The sequence below is a fragment of the Hyperolius riggenbachi genome, chromosome 3 (genome assembly GCF_040937935.1).
Source record: "Hyperolius riggenbachi isolate aHypRig1 chromosome 3, aHypRig1.pri, whole genome shotgun sequence".
Taxonomy (NCBI): domain Eukaryota; kingdom Metazoa; phylum Chordata; class Amphibia; order Anura; family Hyperoliidae; genus Hyperolius; species Hyperolius riggenbachi.
In genome coordinates, this window is record NC_090648.1 from 98,691,248 (window position 1) to 98,713,095 (window position 21,848).

General features: G+C 45.8%; 1 protein-coding gene and 1 long non-coding RNA gene across 2 annotated transcripts in view; both read left to right on the forward strand.

Annotated features, from left to right (window-relative positions):
* PEBP4 (phosphatidylethanolamine binding protein 4) overlaps positions 1-21,848 on the forward strand; it is a 101,926-nt gene that overhangs the window by 15,996 nt on the left and 64,082 nt on the right. The window lies entirely within an intron of this gene.
* LOC137562878 (uncharacterized) lies at positions 5,488-12,521 on the forward strand. Its single transcript, XR_011030206.1, has 3 exons — positions 5,488-5,568; positions 7,380-7,469; positions 12,259-12,521. It is a non-coding gene; the product is annotated as an uncharacterized lncRNA (long non-coding RNA).

Genomic DNA, 21,848 nt, shown 5'->3' on the forward strand with positions numbered 1-21,848 from the left:
CTTGGCTTCTCCCTACTTGCCTAAAGCTTGCATCCAATTTTGGCCAATCTTACCACTTACTGTAGTATGAGAACCTACCAACCAAATCTGTTCATAGTGTTCAAAGTATCTTGGCCCTCATGCTACATGGAAGTGACAAAATTGTCCAAACCTCTTTGGCGGTATTCCCGAGAGTAGCTCGGGGTTACTTTTAACAGCAATTAGCGGTAACCCTGAGCTACACTCGTTGATACCACTGGGAGGGCAGTGTGCAGCAATCACAGCATAGATCTCAATCCCTCACCTCCCCGCTAATCAGCGGAAGCAGCCCACATTCTCCGCATCCGCCTGGGGGCCCCATCACTAAGCAGAAATCTCCATCTGTGGCCAAAATATTTGTGGGACTTCTTTGGGACACACAGAAGGGAAAGAGTATTCTTACCAGAACACAAGATAGAAAAATGAATTGAAAAGATTCATACTTGTGTAACAAGGTGTCCTTACGTGAGACAATGTCCCTGCTGGGTCAAATGTCCTCCACCTTTGCGGCAGTGGCGTGAGTACAGGCACACTCCAGGGAATTGGAAACTTGGTTTCTGTCAATATAGGACAGAAGACAGTCTTCCAGTCCAGGTCTTACATTCTCTCCACAGGTGGACAGATCTCCATCGACTATCCCTGGGATGTCCATGGACACAGACCTCTCCTGGAAAAGTTTATACAGACACCAGTGCTTGGGGTTGGGGGCTCATTATTTGACCTTTCAGGTTCAGGACAGATTGGGTCCAGAGATGATGCAGAAATCATTAAATTTCAGAGAAAGCTAGGACTCGTGGGTCTCCAGGACCACATTGTAGGAAAGGAAGTATCAGTCTATGTAGGACACCATGACCACATTGTCAGAGTCAGGGGGCACCAGGGTGCAGGACCTTGAGAATCTAACATCAGATATAATCCTTTGGGGACAAAAGAAATCGAACATCCCTGATGGCTGTCCACATAGAGGGGATCAGAAACAGGGGACCTATGGTAGAAGCAGAGAGGCAGCTCAACCAAAGAGTATTCCAACCCATGATAGACAGTTGGGGTTGTCCAATATTAGACCAACACCTGACAATGCGAAAGTGCAGGACTTCTACTCCCTTCATCTGACTTCTCCCATAGACGGGCTGATTGCCTTCACAGTAAATTGGCACCAGGGTCTACTTTATGCGTTCCCACCTTTCAACATGGTCCCAAAGGTCCTGAGGAAAAGAGTGCTCACAAGCAGAGGTCATTTTTATAGGGCCCTGGTGGCCAAGGAGGGCCTGGTTTCCTCACCACCAAGCTTTTGTACTGGAGGGGCCCTTACATCTAGACAACAGACCTAATTTGTTGATACAGGGATCTGCCATTCACCGAACGTTAAAATACTGAACTTAACTGCCTGGATCCTGAAGAGGAAATCCTAATAAAGCAGGGATTTTCACGTAAAGTACCGGTAGCTACTACCTTAATTAATTGTAGGAAAATTACTACTAGAAGGAAATATGCTAACATTTGGAGGGCTTTTTCTTCTTTGAAGGAAAAGAAGAATATCCGGTCAAATGACCTGAAACCTATTTTAGAATTTCTGCAAAGTGGAGTCGATATGGGGTTGGCTGTTAGCACCCTTAGGGTACATGTCTCCGCATTATCAGTTTATTTAGACAGACAATTGTCAAGAGAACTTTTTCTTTAAAGAGACTCCGTAACAAAAATTGCATCCTGTTTTTTATCATCCTACAAGTTCCAAAAGCTATTCTAATGTGTTCTGGCTCACTGCAGCACTTTGTACTATCACAGTCTCTGTAATAAATCAACTTATCTCTCTCTTGACAGACTTGTCAGCCTGTGTCTGGAAGGCTGCCAAGTTCTTCAGTGTTGTGGTTCTGCTATGAACACCCCCTTCCAGGCCCCTCTATGCACACTGCCTGTGTGTTATTTAGATTAGAGCAGCTTCTCTCTTCTCTCTTATCTTTTACAAGCTAGATAAATCGTCCTCTGAGCTGGCTGGGCTTTCACATACTGAGGAATTACAGACAAGGGCAAAGCTGTTTGCAGGAAGAAAAGAGCAGACTGAAACTTCAGTGCATGAGAATAGGGGGAAAGAAACACACAAATGATCTCTTGAGATTCAAAAGGAAGGCTGTATACAGCCTGCTTGTGTATGGATGTATTTTCTATGTGTGGACATACTGTACATCAATCTACTTCCTGTTTTGGTGGCCATTTTGTTTGTTTATAAACAAACTTTTTAAAACTGTTTTTAACCACTTTTAATGCGGCGGGGAGCGGCGAAATTGTGACAGAGGGTAATAGGAGATGTCCCCTAACGCACTGGTATGTTTACTTTTGTGTGATTTTAACAATACAGATTATCTTTAAAAATGTTCTTATTTTAGTTGCCAGGTCCCCAGTCAGTATATATGAAGTTGGTACCCCCCTGGGACCTGTCTCTTGTATTAGATTTTTTTTTTTTTTATCTAAGAATTTATAGGCCATAGCAGACACCCCAATAAGGAACTTGAGCCTAAAAGTAGCCTTCTTGATGGCTATAACTTTGGCCAGAAGGATAGGTGACATCCAGGATCCATAGATGGTCATTCATTCTGACAGGGTGGATTTTTTTATGAAAGTATATTTTTATTTGTTTTTCATAGGAACAATTGCCGCAAGAAGAACAGTTCTGGTAACCGTTTTACAGACATAATGCCATGACCCTAAGGGCCCTTTCACACCGAGGCGGTGCAGTATTTTTACCATACCCCACTGCAGGGCAATGAAAGTCTATGGAGATTTTCATACTTCTGAGGGAAGGCACAATGCAACGGAATTGACATTTTCGCTGCATCGCCGATGCAGGTCAAGAACTACACCTCCAAAGGGTTTTTAAAAATAATGAAAATGTATTTCATTTTTCTTTGGGAAGGTGTATAATAGGATATTTGGATGTGGTTTTACTTTTTGGCCACAAGATGGAGATACAGAGTTAGTGTGTTCTAAAAATAGAAACAGAACCAAGTGTTTGTATTTGTTTATATTTGTGTAAATACAGGGAGATACTTGTGCTGGGGGAGGTGAAAAGGTTAACACTGCGTTGAGTTGCGGCGATCTGCATCGGCCTGACAGTCATGTTAGTCTATGGCGATGTGTGGATTTGTAAAAAATCACAGATGCGACCTTCGCAGAGCGCATGTACGTAGGCTTATTTTAACAATACGCTTCCGTGCTTTTACACATACCCGAAGCAGGAAGTGATGGCAACCATGCGTCACTTCCTGCTTGACCGGTGGCCAGACAAGGAACACAGCGTAATAGCGGGGTGTTCCCTGAAGGCCTGTTTTTGACAATGCGATGTGTAGTGCGTTGGGCGCAACTAGTGTGAAACCAGCCTAAGGATTATGGAAGTCATGGTCTAGTTGCACTTACCTCCTTGAGACAGTAACATCATTAGTACACCAATATCTAAATACAGTTTTAATCGTCCAATTTCAACTCGTAGAAGGACAGCCATTTAGACCAAATACTCTTAAACTTTTTGTGACATTTGCGTTTGGTATATACTCGTATTATTAAGGCTAGTTCCCTGTGAATGTAAGCCACCCAGTTCTTTTTATGGGGCGTGGCCTCATGGTTCCATCACAATACTATCATTCTGTGTGCGTAAGCTATAAGGGCTCTAAATGCTTGCATTTTGTGTGTAGATAGGGCGTCATCAGCAATGTTACCAAATAGTGTTTCTGGGGAACATTAACGATGCACAAGGTCCTCCAATGGTGCAATAAAATAAAAGTATATTACTTTTTTTTTTTTTTTTTTAGTAAAAACCAATGCTGCAACATGAGTTTTTACTAATAAAGTGATATTTCTATTGTATTGCACTCTTTGAGGGCCTTGCCCTGTAGGACCGATTGCATTGTTCATTTTCCATGGTACGCTATCTAAGAACATTTTGCATTTCTGGGAAAATGGCCAGGCTAATATCAAATATTTGTTGTATTTCTGTGTGGCCTTGTTGCCAGTATTGGCCAATGTTTGGTTGCTGCCAGAATACATGGAAGAAGCCTGTTCCCACATGTCAGCTTCTATTACAGAGTCCAGTGGAGGAGGGATAGATTTTTTGTAATCTGGCTTTGGAGAAATGTAAGCGTGATCAGTCTATCATGGGATGCTACGTTCACTGTAAATGAGAGGACTATGGGAGCAAGTCCCAGCTACTTACCTGCAGCCATGATTCAGCGAGTCCTCCAGGATGGCTGCCTGAGTTCCCAACCCTATTTTATGTATTTATATGCAATGCTATTATTATGGGGTGAAAGTTAGGTATAGTCTCTCTTTAAAGTAAATAGGAATCTATAGAAAAAAAAACAACCAGCCTGATACTTACTTAAGGAGAGGGAAGGCTCTGGGTCCTATAGAGTCTTTGCGCTCCTCTCTCGCTCCCCTTGTTGCAGCCGCAGCTTTTCCACTTGAATCCCCTCCACAACTTCGGAAGTCTTCGGGAGCCAAGTCCTCTCAAAGACAGGCGGCTCCATACTGCTCACGTGCGCGCAGTATGGAGCGGCCCATGATCAGGAGCACTCGGGCTCCCGGAGACTTACCAAGCCTCCCTTTGATGGCAGAGAGAACAGTATTTGACCAAATTGGTCGAATACTGCTTCCGTGGAGCCAGGGTTGGAACGGGGACCGAGAGAAGAGCGGGAAGGCTCTATAAGACCCAGAGCCACCCCTCTCCTCCTTAAGTAAGTATTTAGTTGATTCCAATCCCCCCCCCCAATGACTTTAAAACTTAGGAAAGGAGGGAGTATTGATCTATTCTGTTATAGGTATGATGTCACTAAAATTATACTCTTACAAGTGTTTCCATTAAGGGAGGGACCAATCAATATCTCAGCAGGAGCGGCCCTACAGGTACGCAGCTGGGACTTTCTGAACCACGCATGCTCAGAACCCTACCAGCGACAGGTTACATAGTTATTTTGGTTGAAAAAAGACATACGTCCATTGAGTTCAACCAGTATAAAGTACAACACCAGCCTGCTCCCTCACATATCCCTGTTGATCCAGAGGAAGGCGAAAAAACCCTTACAAGGCATGGTCCAATTAGCCCCTAAAGGGAAAAATTCCTTCCCGACTCCAGATGGCAATCAGATAAAATCCCTGGATCAACATCATTAGGCATTACCTAGTAATTGTAGCCATGGATGTCTTTCAACGCAAGGAAAGCATCTAAGCCCCCTTTAAATGCAGGTATAGAGTTTGCCATAACGACTTCCTGTGGCAATGCATTCCACATCTTAATCACTCTAACTGTAAAGAACCCTTTCCTAAATAAATGGCTAAAACGTTTTTCCTCCATGCGCAGATCATGTCCTCTAGTCCTTTGAGAAGGCCTAGGGACAAAAAGCTCATCCGCCAAGCTAGGTGTGCGATCGAAATAAGCACATGGTAGGGAACACCGTATATGCAGTAGACACGGGTCTATTTCCATTCGCAGATCTTATGGAGTCACCAGCATGAGAACGGAGGGAACCCTGACGGACTACTGGGGACTATAAGAAGCCCCAGGTAAGTTAATATCCACAGTTTTGAATATAGTTCAGATGTACGTTAATTCTCCATTTCACTCCTGATAAGATTATAGACCACAAAGCGGAGGACAGATCAGACTTGGCATGTGTTCCAGTGACACAAGCCCTCACAGTCAAGCAGTCAGTTAGCATCTCCGTGGGACTGTCATTAGTAAGAACCATGATTCAGGGAGGTTATCTGCAGACAATTTTTCCCTTTTTTAAATGCGTTTTTCATGCATGTCAGCAAAGGGAATCGCGTGCACTGTGTGATATTACACAGTATGCAACAAGTTTGTGGGAACTGCACTTAAAGAGTCTCTGTAACATAAAAAAGTGCCCCTGGGGGGTACTTGCCTCAGGAGGGGGAAGCCTCAATAGGATCCAAAGGCTTCCCCTTACCAAGGTAAGTACCCCCACAGGAGCACTTGCTTATGTTACACCATCCCAGGTTGGCAGCGCTGGACACCCCCGAAACCACAGCTGACAATTTGTCAAGCTGTAGTGCAGGCGCAGTAGCTGCTGCAATATTTACCTTCCCGGCTCCAGTGCAGGCGCAGTAGCCTTACAGTAGCCTTACCGGCATCCCTCTACAAGGAGACTTGTGCCTGCGCAGTAGAGGGAACCCATTTGGGATCGGCTATTTCCACCCGACCTGAGAGCCGCTACTGCGCCTGCGCTGGAGCCGGGAAGGTAAATATTTACCTGCCCACCATTCGGGGACCTCTAGCGCTGCCACCGTGGGGATGAAGCCACCGACGAGTTAAGCCTCGATCGGATCAAGAGGCTTCCCTTCCCGAGGCAAGTACCCCGCAGGGGCATTTTTGAAGTTACAAGTTCTCTTTAAATGTGAACCAGTCAAGCTTATAAGTTGCTACAGGTAGCATAGGAAGTTCACTGCCTCATCCACTAACCCCTGTGTCTCCTTCCCTATTGTTTCCACCCCACTACCCTCTAGATTGTAAGCTGGCAAAGGCAGGGACCTCCCCCTAGTGTTTCTCATACTGCTGTAATTTACCATATGAACGTGTACCAACTTTAGTGTTATCTCAATACACACATTAAAGAGAGACTGAAGCGAGAATAAATCTTGCTTCAGACCTCGTGTGTGTGCCCCTGCTAAAACGTCGCTATAGCGCGGCTTAACGGGGGTCCCTTCACCCCCAAATCCCCCTCCGTAATGCGGGGGAGCGCTTCCTGGTTGGGGCAGGGCCAACCGCCGCAGCCCTGCCCCACGCGCGTCTGTCAGCGCGTATCTCCGCCTCTCCCCCGCCCCTCTCAGTCTTCCTTCACTGAGAGGGGCGGGGGAAAGGCGGCGATGCGCGGCTGACAGACGACTGGAGGCAGGGCTGCAGCCGTTAGCCCTGCTTCCAGGAGCGACCAAGTCTGCGACCAAGTGTCGCAGTGGGGGGTTTGGGGGTCAAGGGACCCCCGTTTAGCGGCGCTATTGCGGCGGTTTAGCAGGGGCACATGTGCCCCTGCTAACTATGAGCTCTGAAGCGAGATTTATTCTCGCTTCAGAGTCTCTTTAACTATGTATGTATTTGTACTTGTATTACTGGATGTCATGACTGTACAGTGCCTTGAACATCTCATGTATCCATGTTCCCCAATATTTGATTTGTACTATGTAGATGTGGCAGATGTTGGCGCTATGTAAACAAAAAATAACCAACCCATGGATTGGTTGTCACATCTGCTGCAATCCTGCATTTTCTTTTACAATATTCATTCAGAAATTATTTAGTCAGCGTTTGCCCATTATAAAGGCTTTCCTCACCACGATTTACGTTCTGTAACTTCTCACAGGTGGTGATGTCTCTAGGTGATCTCTGCGGAATGTTTGTTTAATGAAAGTTCTGAAGCCAGTACAAATACAAGGTCTCCCAGAATGCACTGGTAGGAGAATTATGCATATCTAAATAGCTTAGGCTAAGCATCAGTGGGAGTGTGGGGGCTACATAACCATTTACAGCAGTATATAGCTATAGGAAGCATTGCTGATGCTGAAACCAGGGAAATTACTATAAAAGTGGGTATCCTGAATAATTTACTGCATTCTACTACATGTCACTACAGTGCCTCTTTAAGGCAATCCGAGCATTTAGCTGGAAACAAGCTTCAGCATTACTCTGTCAGTAACCTGTAGCTATATTGCCACATAAAATGATGCAGGCGTAAAAAAACAAAAAACTGTTTGCATATGAAGAGGAAAAGGAATACAAGGGAGATCAGTCATTTGACTCTCTGCCCATAGCACCTCCCACGTAAAAAGTAGGAAGCCAGTGGGTTGATGGGCATTGTAGTCCAGATCATTGCACGGCCCCTGGAACCTTGGTTTGTGAATGCTGCGTGAAGCTTGTTCTTTGGCGGTGATCCACAATTGAGTGAATAAGATAATCTGTGGATTCATGAAAGTGAATGGCTGTGAGTGAGCGAGCAGGAGCGAGTTAGGCAAAAACGGTACTGAAAATTTGGACAACGCCGTTGCCGCCATAGGACACGTTGTGAAATACAGCTATAGTGGTGCTTGGTCTGTAATTTGGGCACCTTCAAATAGCCGAATTACATCTTACCCTCGAGTCAGTGGTGTCCTGGAGGGGGAATAGTAATTAACATCGCTGGGACTTTTGTAAGAGCAGGGGGAGACGGTTTTCAGCTTTACCCTACGCCTTCATGAGAATCTGTTACAAAAAAGAGCCCCTGGGGGGTATTTGCCTCGGGAGGGGGAAGGCTCTGGTACCTAATCAGGCTTCCCTTATCTTGCTCAGCCATATTTAGAATTGCTGCTGCATACATGCGCAGTAGCGGCTCTCTCCACTTGCGCTCAGGTGGAAACAGCCAAGCCCGATCGGGTCCGCTCTACTGCGCAGGCGCATACAGTTCGTGCCTAGTGGACCGATCAAGCTTGGCTATTTCCGGTGGAGCATGAGCGGAGAGCCTCTACCGCGCATGTTCGCAACCCTACATGCGGCTGACAAGGAGAACCTTGGGGGGGGGAACCCCTCTTTAGGATCCAGAGGCTTCCCCCCTCCCGAGGTTAGTACCCCAGGGGCTCGTTTTTTGGTTACAGATTTTCTTTAAGTAGATGAACAGGAGCAGGAGTCCCATACTAAATCCACAATGAGAATCCCGTCCCTCGGTCCATACTGGGACCCCAAAATCCCTTGAGGCTCATCAGAAACTGAGACATCTACTCAGCTCTGTATCCTGTCTGCCTGGAGTAGCAGTAATCTAGGAAAAAGCAGGTATTCTGAACAGCAGAGATGTTCTGCGTAAAGCTTGCCAATTACTGAATTAGATGTGCCAGCAGCGTGATTGCGAGGAATGTTTAGAACTAACACCATGTAACAAAGTTGCCTACTTAAAATTCCCCCACCTCTCATGTTCTGAATTTTCTCTGAAAAACATAAGACGTTTCCCTAAAACCAGCACAAGCTCACATGATTGGAAGCTTCTGGAGAAACAGACTTCTGGTTGCCGTCTGTCATGCATCAACAAGTAAAGGAAGGGGAAGGGAAGCGTTCCTGACAGGGCCAGGGGGTAGTGCTGCCTACAGTCTCCTAGCCGCAGTCATTCCTCGACTACCACCTGCCCACATCTGCAGCTTACCAGGAATCCTGGAAATCCCCATTGGTTTTATAAAGGCTCCAATGGCTGCACGGTGCAGAACCACTAGATCTCTGTCTCGAACCAGCTAAATTCTGAACACACAGGATTATTTGTGTAAATTATAAGCGTTACTTCAGGCACCGTACTTTGTCTACAAAAAATTAAAATTCCAGGGTGGTGGTGGAGAGATGTTAGTCACAGAGACTTAGAGAATCTGTAAGAAAAAGAACCCCCCTGAGGGATAAGGGATATGTACCTCAGGAGAGGGAAGCTTCTGGATCCTAATGAGGCTTCCCCCATCCTCCTAAACCTCAGGGATCCAGCGCTGGCTCCCCCGAAACGACAGCCAACAAGGCTGTCGGCTGTGACGCAGTAGCACCTGCAATGTTTACCTTCTCCGGCTCCAGCGCAGGTGCAGTAGTGGCTTTCCTATCAAGCTCAGGCGGAGATAGTTGAGCCTGATCGGGTCCGCTCTACTGATTGGCTCTGCTATTTCCCCCTGAGCTCGATAGGAAAGCCACCACTGCACCTGCGCAGGATCGCATTAGGTAAATATTTACCTTTCTGGTGTTCAGGGGCTTTCAGCGCTGGATCTCCGAGGCTTAACGCCCATACACATGGCATACATTTGTCTGTAGTTGTGAGGCAGCGACAAACAGACAAGAGACAACAGCATATTTATGGCAGCGGCAATTAGAGTTTGTGACAGTTGTACACACGTGACAACAGAAAGAGTGAAGACAAGATGGAAGCTGTCTGCCGCAGACTACGTATAGTAGTAGTAGTAGTACTATGGTAGCGACTCTGCTGCCTGTAGAAGACATACACACGACAGGACACCAACAGACTAAGAGGCAGTTCATAAGACAAAAGTCACAAGATATTCACCAGCTGAATCGCTCAAACATGGCTGTGTCTGCAGACAGTCTTTGCCTCTTGCCGTGTCCACGCGAACGAACCGTCGCACAAACCGTCACTCAACACGTGTCTGTACAGACATTTGTACGCTGTGTGTATGGCCCTTTAATGGGACGGGAAAGCCTCATTGGATCCAGAGGCTTCCCCCTCCCGAGATCAGTATCCCAGGGTGTGTGTGTGTGTGGGGTCTTACAGATTACTTTTTTTTTAATTAGGAGAAACCAAACCAAAATGGCGCTGCCAAATTTGGATGCAGAGTGAAGCTGAAAGACTGCTCACCCTGCTGCAGCCACTATTCCCACTCCGAGTTGTAACAACTTAGTGGGGACACGTAATTGGGGCCCCAACTATTGCCAGCAGCTGAATTACCTTGTATTTTTGCTAATTTAAGCTCCGGCAAATTGATCACTAAGCACCACTGTAGCGGTAATTATCATTATGGCCTGTGATGGCGCCCAAATCATCGGTTCAGCACTGCCGAAATTAGAAACCAGACAAAAGGGACGTAAGCTGTCAGCCCCTGAAATCATCCCCACTCTATCAAACAAAATAGGGAATCCTACGTGTTTGAAGATGCCAGTATATAACGTTTTCTTCTGAAGTCCTCTCCTGAGTGTCATGGGAGTCCTTGGAACTTGGGTGTCTGAGGCTTGTGTCATATAGTTAATTTCCTACTCGCCAATAAGGTCATCAGGTAGTAGGGTTATGGGTTGGTGGCAGAGATCAAACTATGATCTGAGAATCCACTAGAGCGCTTTTAGCGGTGTTTCTGGATGGCTGTCCATTGCCTGTGGTTCTGAAAAGTGCTATGCCAAGGGAAGTGTATGGAGTGGGACCCACAGAAGCGATTGCGATTAGGGCAAATTGCAATCAAAGGTCCTGCGGCATTTTGGGAACGATTGCACTCCAATACAAAGTATACCAGCCCTGCAAAATTGCTTTTGAATCGCTATTCAAAAGTGATTTTGCAGCAATTTGGGTGCCGATTTATGTTCTTTTTAACCTCTTGAGGACTGCAGTGCTAAACCCCCCTAGTGACCAGGCCATTTTTAGTGAAATGTGCCACTGCAGCTTTAAGACTAAGCTGCAGATCCGCACACCAGTGATTTCCCCCCCCCCCCCTTTTCTCCCCACCAACAGAGCTCTCTATTGGTGGGGTCTGATGGCTCCCCCCATGTTTATTTTTTTTAATCAATGTTATTGTTGTTTTTTTTGAAAAATCCCGTTACTTTAAATTCCCTCCCTCCCCACAGCCGGCCAATTATGGCGATCGGCTGTCATAGGCTTCTGCCTATGAGAGCCGATCGCTCTCTTGTCCCCCAGGGGGACAGCAGTGTCACACGGCTGTCCCCAGTGCAGCGCTGCTGCTAATCGCAGCGCTGCACTATGTAAGTCTCCCAAGCGGCAATAGCCACTCGGAGACTGAAGGCGGGGCGAAGCTCCGCCCCCCCCAAGCAGGAGATGTGCATCCTGCGCGCGATCTCCTGCAAAACAGAGCCCCGGGACTTTACGCCAATTGGCGTTAGGCGGTCCTGGGGCTGCCGCCGTGGCCACGCCCATCGGCGTGACGCGGTCGGCAAGAGGTTAAATGAGCTTTAATATACTTACCAGGTGTCTCGATGTCTGGCTTCCACCCGTAGCCCCCCACCTAGCAGAAGAGGTCACATGCGCTTCTCTGGTTGGAGCTAGCAGAAGACCTATGAGCTATGACCTCTTTTGCTAGACTACAGGCAGAAGCTGGACATCGCAAAACATGGTAAATATATTAACTTTATTCACACAGGAAACCCCCACCTTCCCCTGGCAAATTGTAAGCGTTGTGGAGTTGTGGTCGCAATCACTCTGGGAATGGCTGCACAATTGCTTGCGCGATTTCAAAATGCAGCAGCGAATCCTAGTGGGTCCCATCCCAGGCATACGAGACTGGCAGCCTCCTTTTGCATACTGACTGTACACTGAGATTACTGAGGACTAATGGAGGCATTAGACCTCTGAACAAAATCTGGGATATAACAATCCAGTTAGGACCTTTGTAATCATTTACATCCCAGTATTCAGGAATACTAAATCACTGCAGAGCTTTTACAGCTATGATTTCCGATGTTCATAATTCTTCTGTAATTGATATATTGCCGTCTCCCTGTTTTGCCCCATGCAGTAAATATCCAGTGAGATTGGTCTGGAATGAGGAGCTCACACTGCCGGCCTTGCCAAGCTCAGCATTCAGCAATCAGAGCTGATAAATGGTTGCGATTCCCAGCGTCCGCTGCCTGATGTATGGGACACATTAACACAGCTGCTGAGCTCACTTTATTCCTCTCCAGACGCTGACACCATCAATCTCCACCAGGGGAGCCATAGAGAAGTGCAGAAGGAGGGCTGCTCTAGGGTGATGCAGTCATTGTTAGCCAATAAATCCAGGTGTGCAGAGTATGTCATTGGTGGAACTTATTTCTCTATTTGGGATTATACCTGCTGTTTGATGGCCAGGTATAGATATCAAAAGATATATTGCTTGGTGACAGGCTTTCACTACAGAGTGTAACTGAGAGATGCAATACGTGTATGGACACAGCAGCATGTGGAATAATACAACTACATATAGACACACACACATATACTGACGTGTGTTGCCCTCTATGAGTAGCTACCAGTATTTAGCTACTTGTAATCAAAATGTAAGTAGTACTGCGCAGGCGCAGAATGCTCCCGGCCACAGGAGCGAGACAGGGGAGCTCGTGCAGCCCAACTGTGCCGACTGGCCCCAACTAGACAACTTACCGGAACCAGTTCCGGAGGATGCAGGCAGAGGAGCACGGCAGCGTGGGAATAATCAAACTGGAGGGGTGGCTGGAGGAAGTCCCGGGTATGTATGCCTTTGTTTTGTTTTATTATATCCGCCGTCTCAGGTACACTTTAACCACTTGAGGACCGTAAGGCTTACACCCCTTCCTAGTGGCCAGGCTATTTTTTTTTTTACAATTTAGGCCACTGCAGCTTTACGGCCTCGCTGCAGGGCCATACAACTCAGCACACAAGTGATTCTCTTCCCCCCCCCCCCTTTTCTGCCCACCAACAGAGATTTCTGTTGGTGGGCTCTGATCTCTGCAGGGATGTTTGTTTAATTGTCTTTATTTTTTTTAAATAAAATGTTACTATATTGTTTATATTTTTTTATCCGTCCCTCCCTCCTCCCCCCGCCAGCCAATCGCAGCAATTGGCTGTCAAAGGCATCAACCTATGACAGCCAATCGCTCTAGTGCCTCTCAGGGGAACAGCCATGTCACACGGCTGTCCCCAGTACACCGCTGCCTTAGATTGCAGCGCTGTACAGTGTAAATAGACGGTGGTTTCGCCTTCTAACAGTCTCCTATCAGGGAGACTGACGACGGCGTGAAGCTCTGTCATCAAGCGGAGCTGTGTGCCTATCGGAATGCGCAATCTCCTGCAAAACCCCGCACCCAGGACTTGACACTAATTGGCGTTAGGTGGTCTTGGGGCTGCCGCCACGGTCACGCCCATTGGCGTGACGTGGTCGTTAGGTAGTTAAGACACCTGAAGTGAGGGGATAGGAAGACTGACAATACCAGTTTCCTGGCAGTCCTGCTGATCATCTTCCTGTAATACTGTAGACCCTGAATAAGCATGCAGGCCTGGTGCACACCAGAGGAGTTTTTCTGAGCGTTTTGAGTTTTTAAATCTGCTGCTAATGTTATCCTATGTGTCTGTGCACACTGGAGCAATGAGGTTTTGTATAAAAAACCCCATAGCATTACATTGGGAAGAGCTTTTAGAGGTTTCAAAAGCTCTTCCCAATGTAATGCTATGGTTTTTTTTTACAAAACCTCATTGCTCCAGTGTGCACAGACACATAGGATAACATTAGCAGCAGATTTAAAAACTCAAAACGCTCAGAAAAACTCCTCTGGTGTGCACCAGGCCGCAGATCAGATGTTTCTGACAAGATTAGCTGCATGCATGTTTCAGGTCAGTGATTCTGACATTTCTGACCAGAAAAATCAGGACTGCCAGGCAACTGGTATTGTTTAATGGTATGGCAGCCTCCATATACCTCTAGCTTCAGGTTCCCTTGAAATTGTATCCCATATTCAATCTTGGGAGCTTGTCGCTAGCAGCGTTCGATTCAGCGATGACTGATGCAACGTACTCTCACCTGTCCTTTGACACATCATACACACCCGAGCTCTAGTGTTTGAACTTGTGTCACATGATATGGAAGAGAAGAGGGACACAGGAGGAGGAGGCCCACAGTATGAAGTTAAACCACCGGACCCAGGAGGACGTGCACCAATCTCCTAGAGGTGTCCCTAGGCTAATGGTGGATGCTTCTGCATTCTACACATACTAGGATTGCATCCATGATCGGACACGTGTCTGATATAGAATAAAGTCTAAAGCAGCCCATACACTCAGCCGATTTTCTGGCCGACCGATCGATCGATCGATTGCAAATCGGTTGGCCAATCGACCGATCGATGGCCGATTTCGATCGATTTCGATGGATTTCCATCGAACTTGCAGGGTGGAAAATTTAGGTCGATCTGAAGAGATTGCTTATCAGTTTGCATTGGCCTTAATGGAAATCTGATGGCAAAAAAATGCCATCAGATCGAATTTCAATAGATTTCAAACTGAAATCTGTTGGAATTCTATCCTGGTAAAAAATGTTCTAAAAACGCATCAGATAGACCATCAGATGCATTTCTTATCTATCTGCTGCCAATCTGACGAGTGTATGGGCACCTTAAGAGCAAACTTACCTGAGGTATTCTGCAGGTTCATTAGCCCCTAACCTCGTCTGGTGCAATCTGACATCGGGGGAGGGGGGTGTAAGCAATTGTAGAATCACCAGCAGATTACCCGTGCCGCTGCACACTCCAAACTCCTTGGCTCAAAACAGATGGCCAGCGACACAACATCCCAAAATTAAAAAAAGATTATTGCTGCCACATATCCAAAAGGCATGTGGGTTAAACCCCTTTGACATGAGAGACCAGGGTTCGAATCTTGGCTATTCCTGTTCAGTAAACCAGTACCTATTCAGTAAAGAGTCCTTGGGCAAGACTCCCTAAAGGGGCCCATACACTGGTCGATTTCAGCCATCGATCGATCGATTCTATGGAATCAATCAGAAATCAATTCTATCAAATCTATTGATCAATTTGCGGCTGATTTGATCTATCTGACAGGATGGAAAATCTAGATTGATCTGCTGCTGGCAGCAGATCGATGGCCCATAGAATTGCATTGGATCTAATGGTCGATTTCCAATAGATTTCATTCTGAAATCTACTGGAAATTTGTTCCTAGTATGTGGCACACATCCGATAGATTTCTGTCAGATTCAACCTGACAGGCATCTGACAGAAATCTGATGGTCGAATCTGCTGCAAATCTATAAGTGTATGGCCACCTTTACACTGCTGAAACCTACAGAGCGTGCCCCTAGTCTGACAGGAGAAAGGGGTTATACAAATCGTATTATGATAGATTGATTGATGCAGTGATGTTTAGCACAACCCTTGTAGTGCCTGTAGTTTTCCTGGAAAGACATTTGTTTTGTTTTTATTTTTCCTCCACCAAAGTTTAGATACTCCATGCTTAGTTTTGAGGAGAAATAACAGCATTTCTTTCTAACAAATAATTTATGCTTCAGTGCAAAGTTTAGAGTTTTACGCTGATAAATTGTCTGTTTTAGGAAAGGAACACGGTTTTGTTTTTTTCCTTCATGTCCAACGTTATGAAGCTACTTGTAGAATGTAGATGCAGATCCACAGATCTGTCCCAGGTTGTTGACTTCACCACCACTGTCTGTCGTGTTCCTGATTTTGTCTTTCTGCCATTTCTTCATTCATTTTCTCACTTCCTAAAACTTCATGCGAGCAAAACAGAACTCTCATTATTTTTCCACCATCTCAGTCTATTTCCGTTCCTGAAATAACAGTAAATGTTGACAACGTACTACATTAACTCCGCCCCTGTGAGCACATTGCTCAAGTGTAATATTTGATTCCACTGTGTCATTTAAACCACATACATTCACTTACTACCCACTTCCTGCTGTGTTCAGCTAAAAATAAATAAATAACTTCTTTCATTTCCTAATATGATGCAATCTCAGTGGGTGCCATTATATCCCACCTCTTGTAACATAGTCTCATGTGGCAGACCACTGAACAAGAAGCAGTCTACCCTGAACCCTGCTGTTTGACTTTTAGCATTAGCTGCAGGCTTTCTCCTCTAAGCCACAGGCACGTGTTCAATTCATCTTGCTGAAACATTACTCAGCACCCAGATCAGTGTGTTCTGCTTTGTGGTGGGGGGAGGATGAGCAACCTGTATCCCTAGTAAAGGACTACTGAAGTGAGAGGGATATGAAGGCTGCCATATGTATTTTGTTTTAAACAATACCAGTTGCCTGGCAGTTCTGCTGATCTTTCAAACATACCTGAAGCAAGTAAAATGATTTCTAATAAATACATGATGTAGCTGCAAATGAATATTACATACTTACCTCACTGTCAGTTCCTCTCAGAAGCTCACCATTTTCCTCTTACAGTGATCCCTTCCAGTTCTGACAATACAGTGTATTTTGTCAGAACTGAAATATACCAGTTGCTGTCAGTTATATATCAGCAGCTGTCAGTTACAACTGAATGTGCAAGGTAATGTCCATGTTTCCCTGTGGCTCAAGTGGGTGATATTACAGTTTAACAGTGTGCTGACCAGGAAGCTATTATGGGGTAATGGCCATTTTTAAAATGGAGGACAGAGAATTCCATTGATCACAGTGGACAAATGGGACGCAGGAGAGGAGAAAGAGATTGAGGAGTAGACTCCACAGGAGGTAAGTATGACCTGTGTATGGTTATTTTGACTTTTTATTTTCAGTTCAGGTTTTCTTTAAGCCAGGAATAAAAAAAAAAAAAATCAGTTTTACTCACCTGTGGCTTCTACCAGCCCCCTGCAGCCGTCCCGTGCCCTCGCAGTCACTCGTGGAGCCCCCGGTCCCCCACCTCCAGCTTGTTTCGTTTTCGCTGATAGGCCCTGACAGTGAGACCTGTGTATGGTTATTTTGATTTTTTTATTTTCAGTTCAGGTTCTCTTTAAAGAGGAACTTTAACCAAGGATTGAACTTCATCCCAATCAGTAGCTGATACCCCTTTCCCATGAGAAATCTTTTCCTTTTCTTAAAATAGATCATCAGTGGGGATCTGTATGGCTGATATTTAGGTGAAACCCCTTCCACAGTGTGATGTCACGACCATGATCCTGACAGTTAGCTTGTTGCATTGAGGATAAATAACGTTTTTTTTCCCAACTGCCAAGCAAGCAATATCTACCATTGTGCAAAGAATGCGTGGGGGGGGGGGGGGGGGGGCAGAGGGCCGTCGAGGGCCGTCGAGGGCCGTGTGATGTCACGGATCGCCGGCTGCCATACACACGCATGATTATCAACTGGGACAGCCGTTATCAGTCGCCTCAATTCATGTACATGGAACCTTAACTGAGAGAGATATGGATGTTTCCTTTCAAACTAGACCAGTTGCTTGTCAGTCCTGCTGATCTCTTTGGCTGCAGTAATGGCTGAATCGCACACCTGAAACAAGCATGCAGCTAATCCAGTCTGACTTCAGTCAGAGCACCTGATTTGCATGCTTGTTAAAAGTATTAGAGAACCAGGATCAGCAGAAGAGTATTATTTTTAAAAGGAAAAATCCATTTCCTTCTCAGTTTAGGTTCCCTTTAAGTCAAGCATGTGTATGGATGGGCCTTTTAGGGCTGGAACCCACAGGAGCGCTTTTGGCAGCGTTTTGGCAGCACTGCGATACGCTAGCAGTTTGCCAAAACGCTGGGCTAATGTTAATGGATGGGGCAACTTCCACAGGAGCGTTTGCGTTTCTCAGAAACGCAAACGCAGGACATGCAGCATTTTGGGAGCGTTAGCGCTTCAATGCAAAGTATTGAAACGCTAGCAGAAACGCTCAGCAAAACCTAAACTGAGCGGTTCTGCTAGCGTTTTGCGGTTCAGCACACTGTAACAAAATTAAAAATTATTCACAGGACCAATCAGGATAAAAACGCGAAACGCAAAACGCTACACAACCGCTGAGGAAAAAAATACACTGTTGCAAAACGCGACCGAAAACTCGCATGAATCAGCTTGCAAACCGCTCAGGCAAAACGCTAGCGGTTGCGTTTAGCGTTTGCGGTTTGCAGTGGGTTCCAGGCCTTAGTGTTTTTGGCGCATTTGGTTAGCTCAACTCTGGCTCCTGCTTATCTAATTTGCAAGTGTTTGCAGAGTGGCTCATTGTTGTCAGCTCCCATGGAAGAAACTTCAAGTCTCTCATCAGGCTCGGAGAGGGAAGGGGAGAGTAATAATGCAAATGGGAAGGTAGGAAACTTAGTGGTTTTATTGTTTTTTTGTAAAGTGCTGAAAGTAATAGAACACACAAGCTTCCAGATACGCTGCCCTGTTTTCTGTACCTACACAATTCGAACAGTGTAGGCTTTTAAGATGTTCTCCACGTAGCTGCGAGTCTTAGGCTGCATTTCCACTTGTGCGGTGCGAATCGCCGCGGTAAAAATTCGCATGCGGATGCTAATTTCGCATGCGGGTCTATGCGAATTTTCACGCAAATTTTCACGCAAATTCGCATGGATGGTGATGTATGCGAATTTAACTGGTGTGTTTTTTTTCCATTGTTTCTATGCGAATTCGCATGAAAATTAGCATGAAAATTCGCATACCCAAACCTCATGCGAATTTCCTATTAAATACATTGTATGCGATTCGCATAGCGGTATGGGAATTCTGATGGCTCTGCCATGCGAACTTTTTCTGCACAGAAAAACGCAAAGGAATCCTGACAAGTGGAAACAGTCCCATTCACTTGTATTGCTATGCGAATTTGCATGCGAAAAATGCATGCGAATTTGCGATAGTGGAAATGGGCCTTTAGGTCTCTTTTACACGGACTGTTGATAGGCAGTGAAATGCCTCTCAGACTCTCACAACTGCTCACTACTGCCTGGTAACTGCTTGTTGCTGCCTGGTAACTGCTTGCTGAGCACACAGCTCAACAGTCCGTGGAAAAGAAGCCTTATGTCTTTTTCCTCCTAGTGCTCTGCCTAAGATGTCACTAGGGATTAAACTACCACAGAATCCTGTGATATTTGAATGTAGAAACATTTGTCATTGTATTCATGTAATTGTATTGTCGTGGTTGGAGTACAGCTTTAAAGGGATACTGTAGGGGGGTCAGGGGAAAATGAGTTGAACTTACCCGGGGCTTCTAACGGTCCCCCACAGACATCCTGTGCCCGCGCAGCCACTCACCGATGCTCCGGCCCCACCTCCGGTTCACTTCTGGAATTTCAGAATTTAAAGTCGGAAAACCACTGCGCCTGCGTTGCCGTGTCCTCGATCCCGCTGATGTCATCAAGAGCGCACAGCGCAGGCCCAGTATGGTCTGTGTCTGCGCAGTACACTCCTGGTGACATCAGCGGGAGCGAGGACACGGGCATGCAGGCGCAGTGGTTTTCTGACTTTAAAGTCAGAAATTCCAGAAGTGAACTGGAGGCGGGGCCGGAGCATCGGTGAGTGGCTGCGCCAACACAGGATGTCTGTGGGGGACCATTAGAAGCCCCGGGTAAGTTCAGCTCATTTTCCCCCGACCCCCGTACAGTATCCCTTTAAGTTTACTTTTCAAAACCTAGGAGGTCATAGTGGCAGAGAGTACCCCGCCCTCATGGCTGTGGTAATACTGGCACACTGGAATTTGAATACAACATGGTAATAGCTGGGATTACCTTTTCATGCAAGCCTGAATATGTACAGGTGAGAGGGAGTCCCAGGCTGTCATGTGGAGGTGCATGCTGGGTGCCTAGCGGAGAAGAAACCTACCATGATGACTATTACAGCATTACTTCCTGTTTCACACCTGTGCTTTTTTTGAACAGACTATGAATATCTTTCTGTGCATAACGAAGCAATTGTTAACCAAGCTTCCCTTTTTCCCATCCACACTTGTTCTCTGGTATCTTCCTTACGGCCCCCGCAGGCAGGGGAAGCCTGAGTGGTTTTCTCCAGAGCGGAGGAGGATGCAGAGCAGGAGCTGACAGGGAGGGGGCAGTGGGAGAATTCCAAGCCCCTCCGCCTCCACTCGGACAGATACCTGAAAGAAATCAATAGAAGTCTAATGAGCTGTGTGTTTACCTCTGCTGCTTGCAGCATGACAGGGACACCGATACATCCGGCTGATGCTTCTAGTGCAGCTATAAGGTGGCATCTGTGGGCATTATTAATGAAAGCACTCCACAGAGCTATAACTCATAGCAACCAGTGACAACCTTTATCATTTTCATCATTTATAGAAACCTTAATCCTCATTCCTGCTGTGAGTCGCTGCACTTTGCTTTACCTCATCAAAGCATGTTTATATTTCAGTCATAGTAATCTGGCCTTCTTACAGCCACCTGTGTCAAGAGACCACAAAACCTAAATCTAGAAATGGCTGAGCCCGATTGAGTCCAGTCTACTGTGCAGGTGCTGACGGTTCGCACCAGCGCAGAATGGCAGACCTGATCAGGCTAGGCTATTTCCACCGGAGCCCGAGTGGAAAGCTGCTGGTTGTATTGTTATTGGAAAGCTGCTACTGCGCATGCACGGAGCGCCAACAAGGGGACTTTCAGTGTTGGGTCACCTCTGCTGAGAAGGATGGGGGAAGCCTTGTTAGGATCCAGAGGCTCCCCCCCCCCCCTCTGAGGTAAGTACCCCCCTGGGGGCACTTTTATCACAACCGGTAAACTTTAACATTCTTCAGGTAAATGTATGAATGTATCAGTGATGCTAGCATCTTTACTGCTGGCACAGTGCATTACTGTGCAATTTTTTTTTTCTTATTTTCCTTCCCCATATGTGTAGTGTGCAGTGTTCTTCCAGAGTGCTCTGGGGCAGAAGGCTGTGGGACATCAAGCCTAGGCAAAATATCATGGGGTGGGGGTGGTGGTTACATAGCAATAGACATGATCAGTTCTAATACATTTTATAGACATGATCAGTTCTAATACATTTTATAGTTCTAAGGGTAAATAATACAATTCTGAATAATCTTTCATGTTGTGCTATGACTCATTACAGGCACTTTAAGCAGGCAAATCTATTAAATGGGAATGCTACATGGAGTCCACAAAAAAAAAATAAAACTACGATAGAAATGAGCCCATTAACCACTTAAGGACTGCAGTCATAAAACCCCTTAAGGACCAGAGCCTTTTTTTCCATTCGGACCACTGCAGCTTTCACGGTTTATTGCTCAGTCATACAACCTACCACCTAAATGAATTCTACCTCCTTTTCTTGTCACTAATACAGCTTTCTTTCGGTGCTATTTGATTGCTGCTGCGAGTTTTAGTTTTTATTATATTCATCAAAAAAGACATGAATTTTGTCAAAAAAATGACTTTTTTAACTTTCTGTGCTGACAGTTTTCAAATAAAGTAAAATTTCCTATACATTTGAGCGCGAAAGTTATTCTGCTACATGTCTTTGATAAAAAAAAACCCATTCAGTGTATATTTATTGGATTGGGTAAAAGTTATAGCGTTTACAAACTATGGTGCAAAAAGTGAATTTTCCCATTTTCAAGCATCTCTGACTTTTCTGCGCACCTGTCAGGTTTCATGAGGGGCTAAAATTCCAGGATAGTACAAATACCCCCCAAA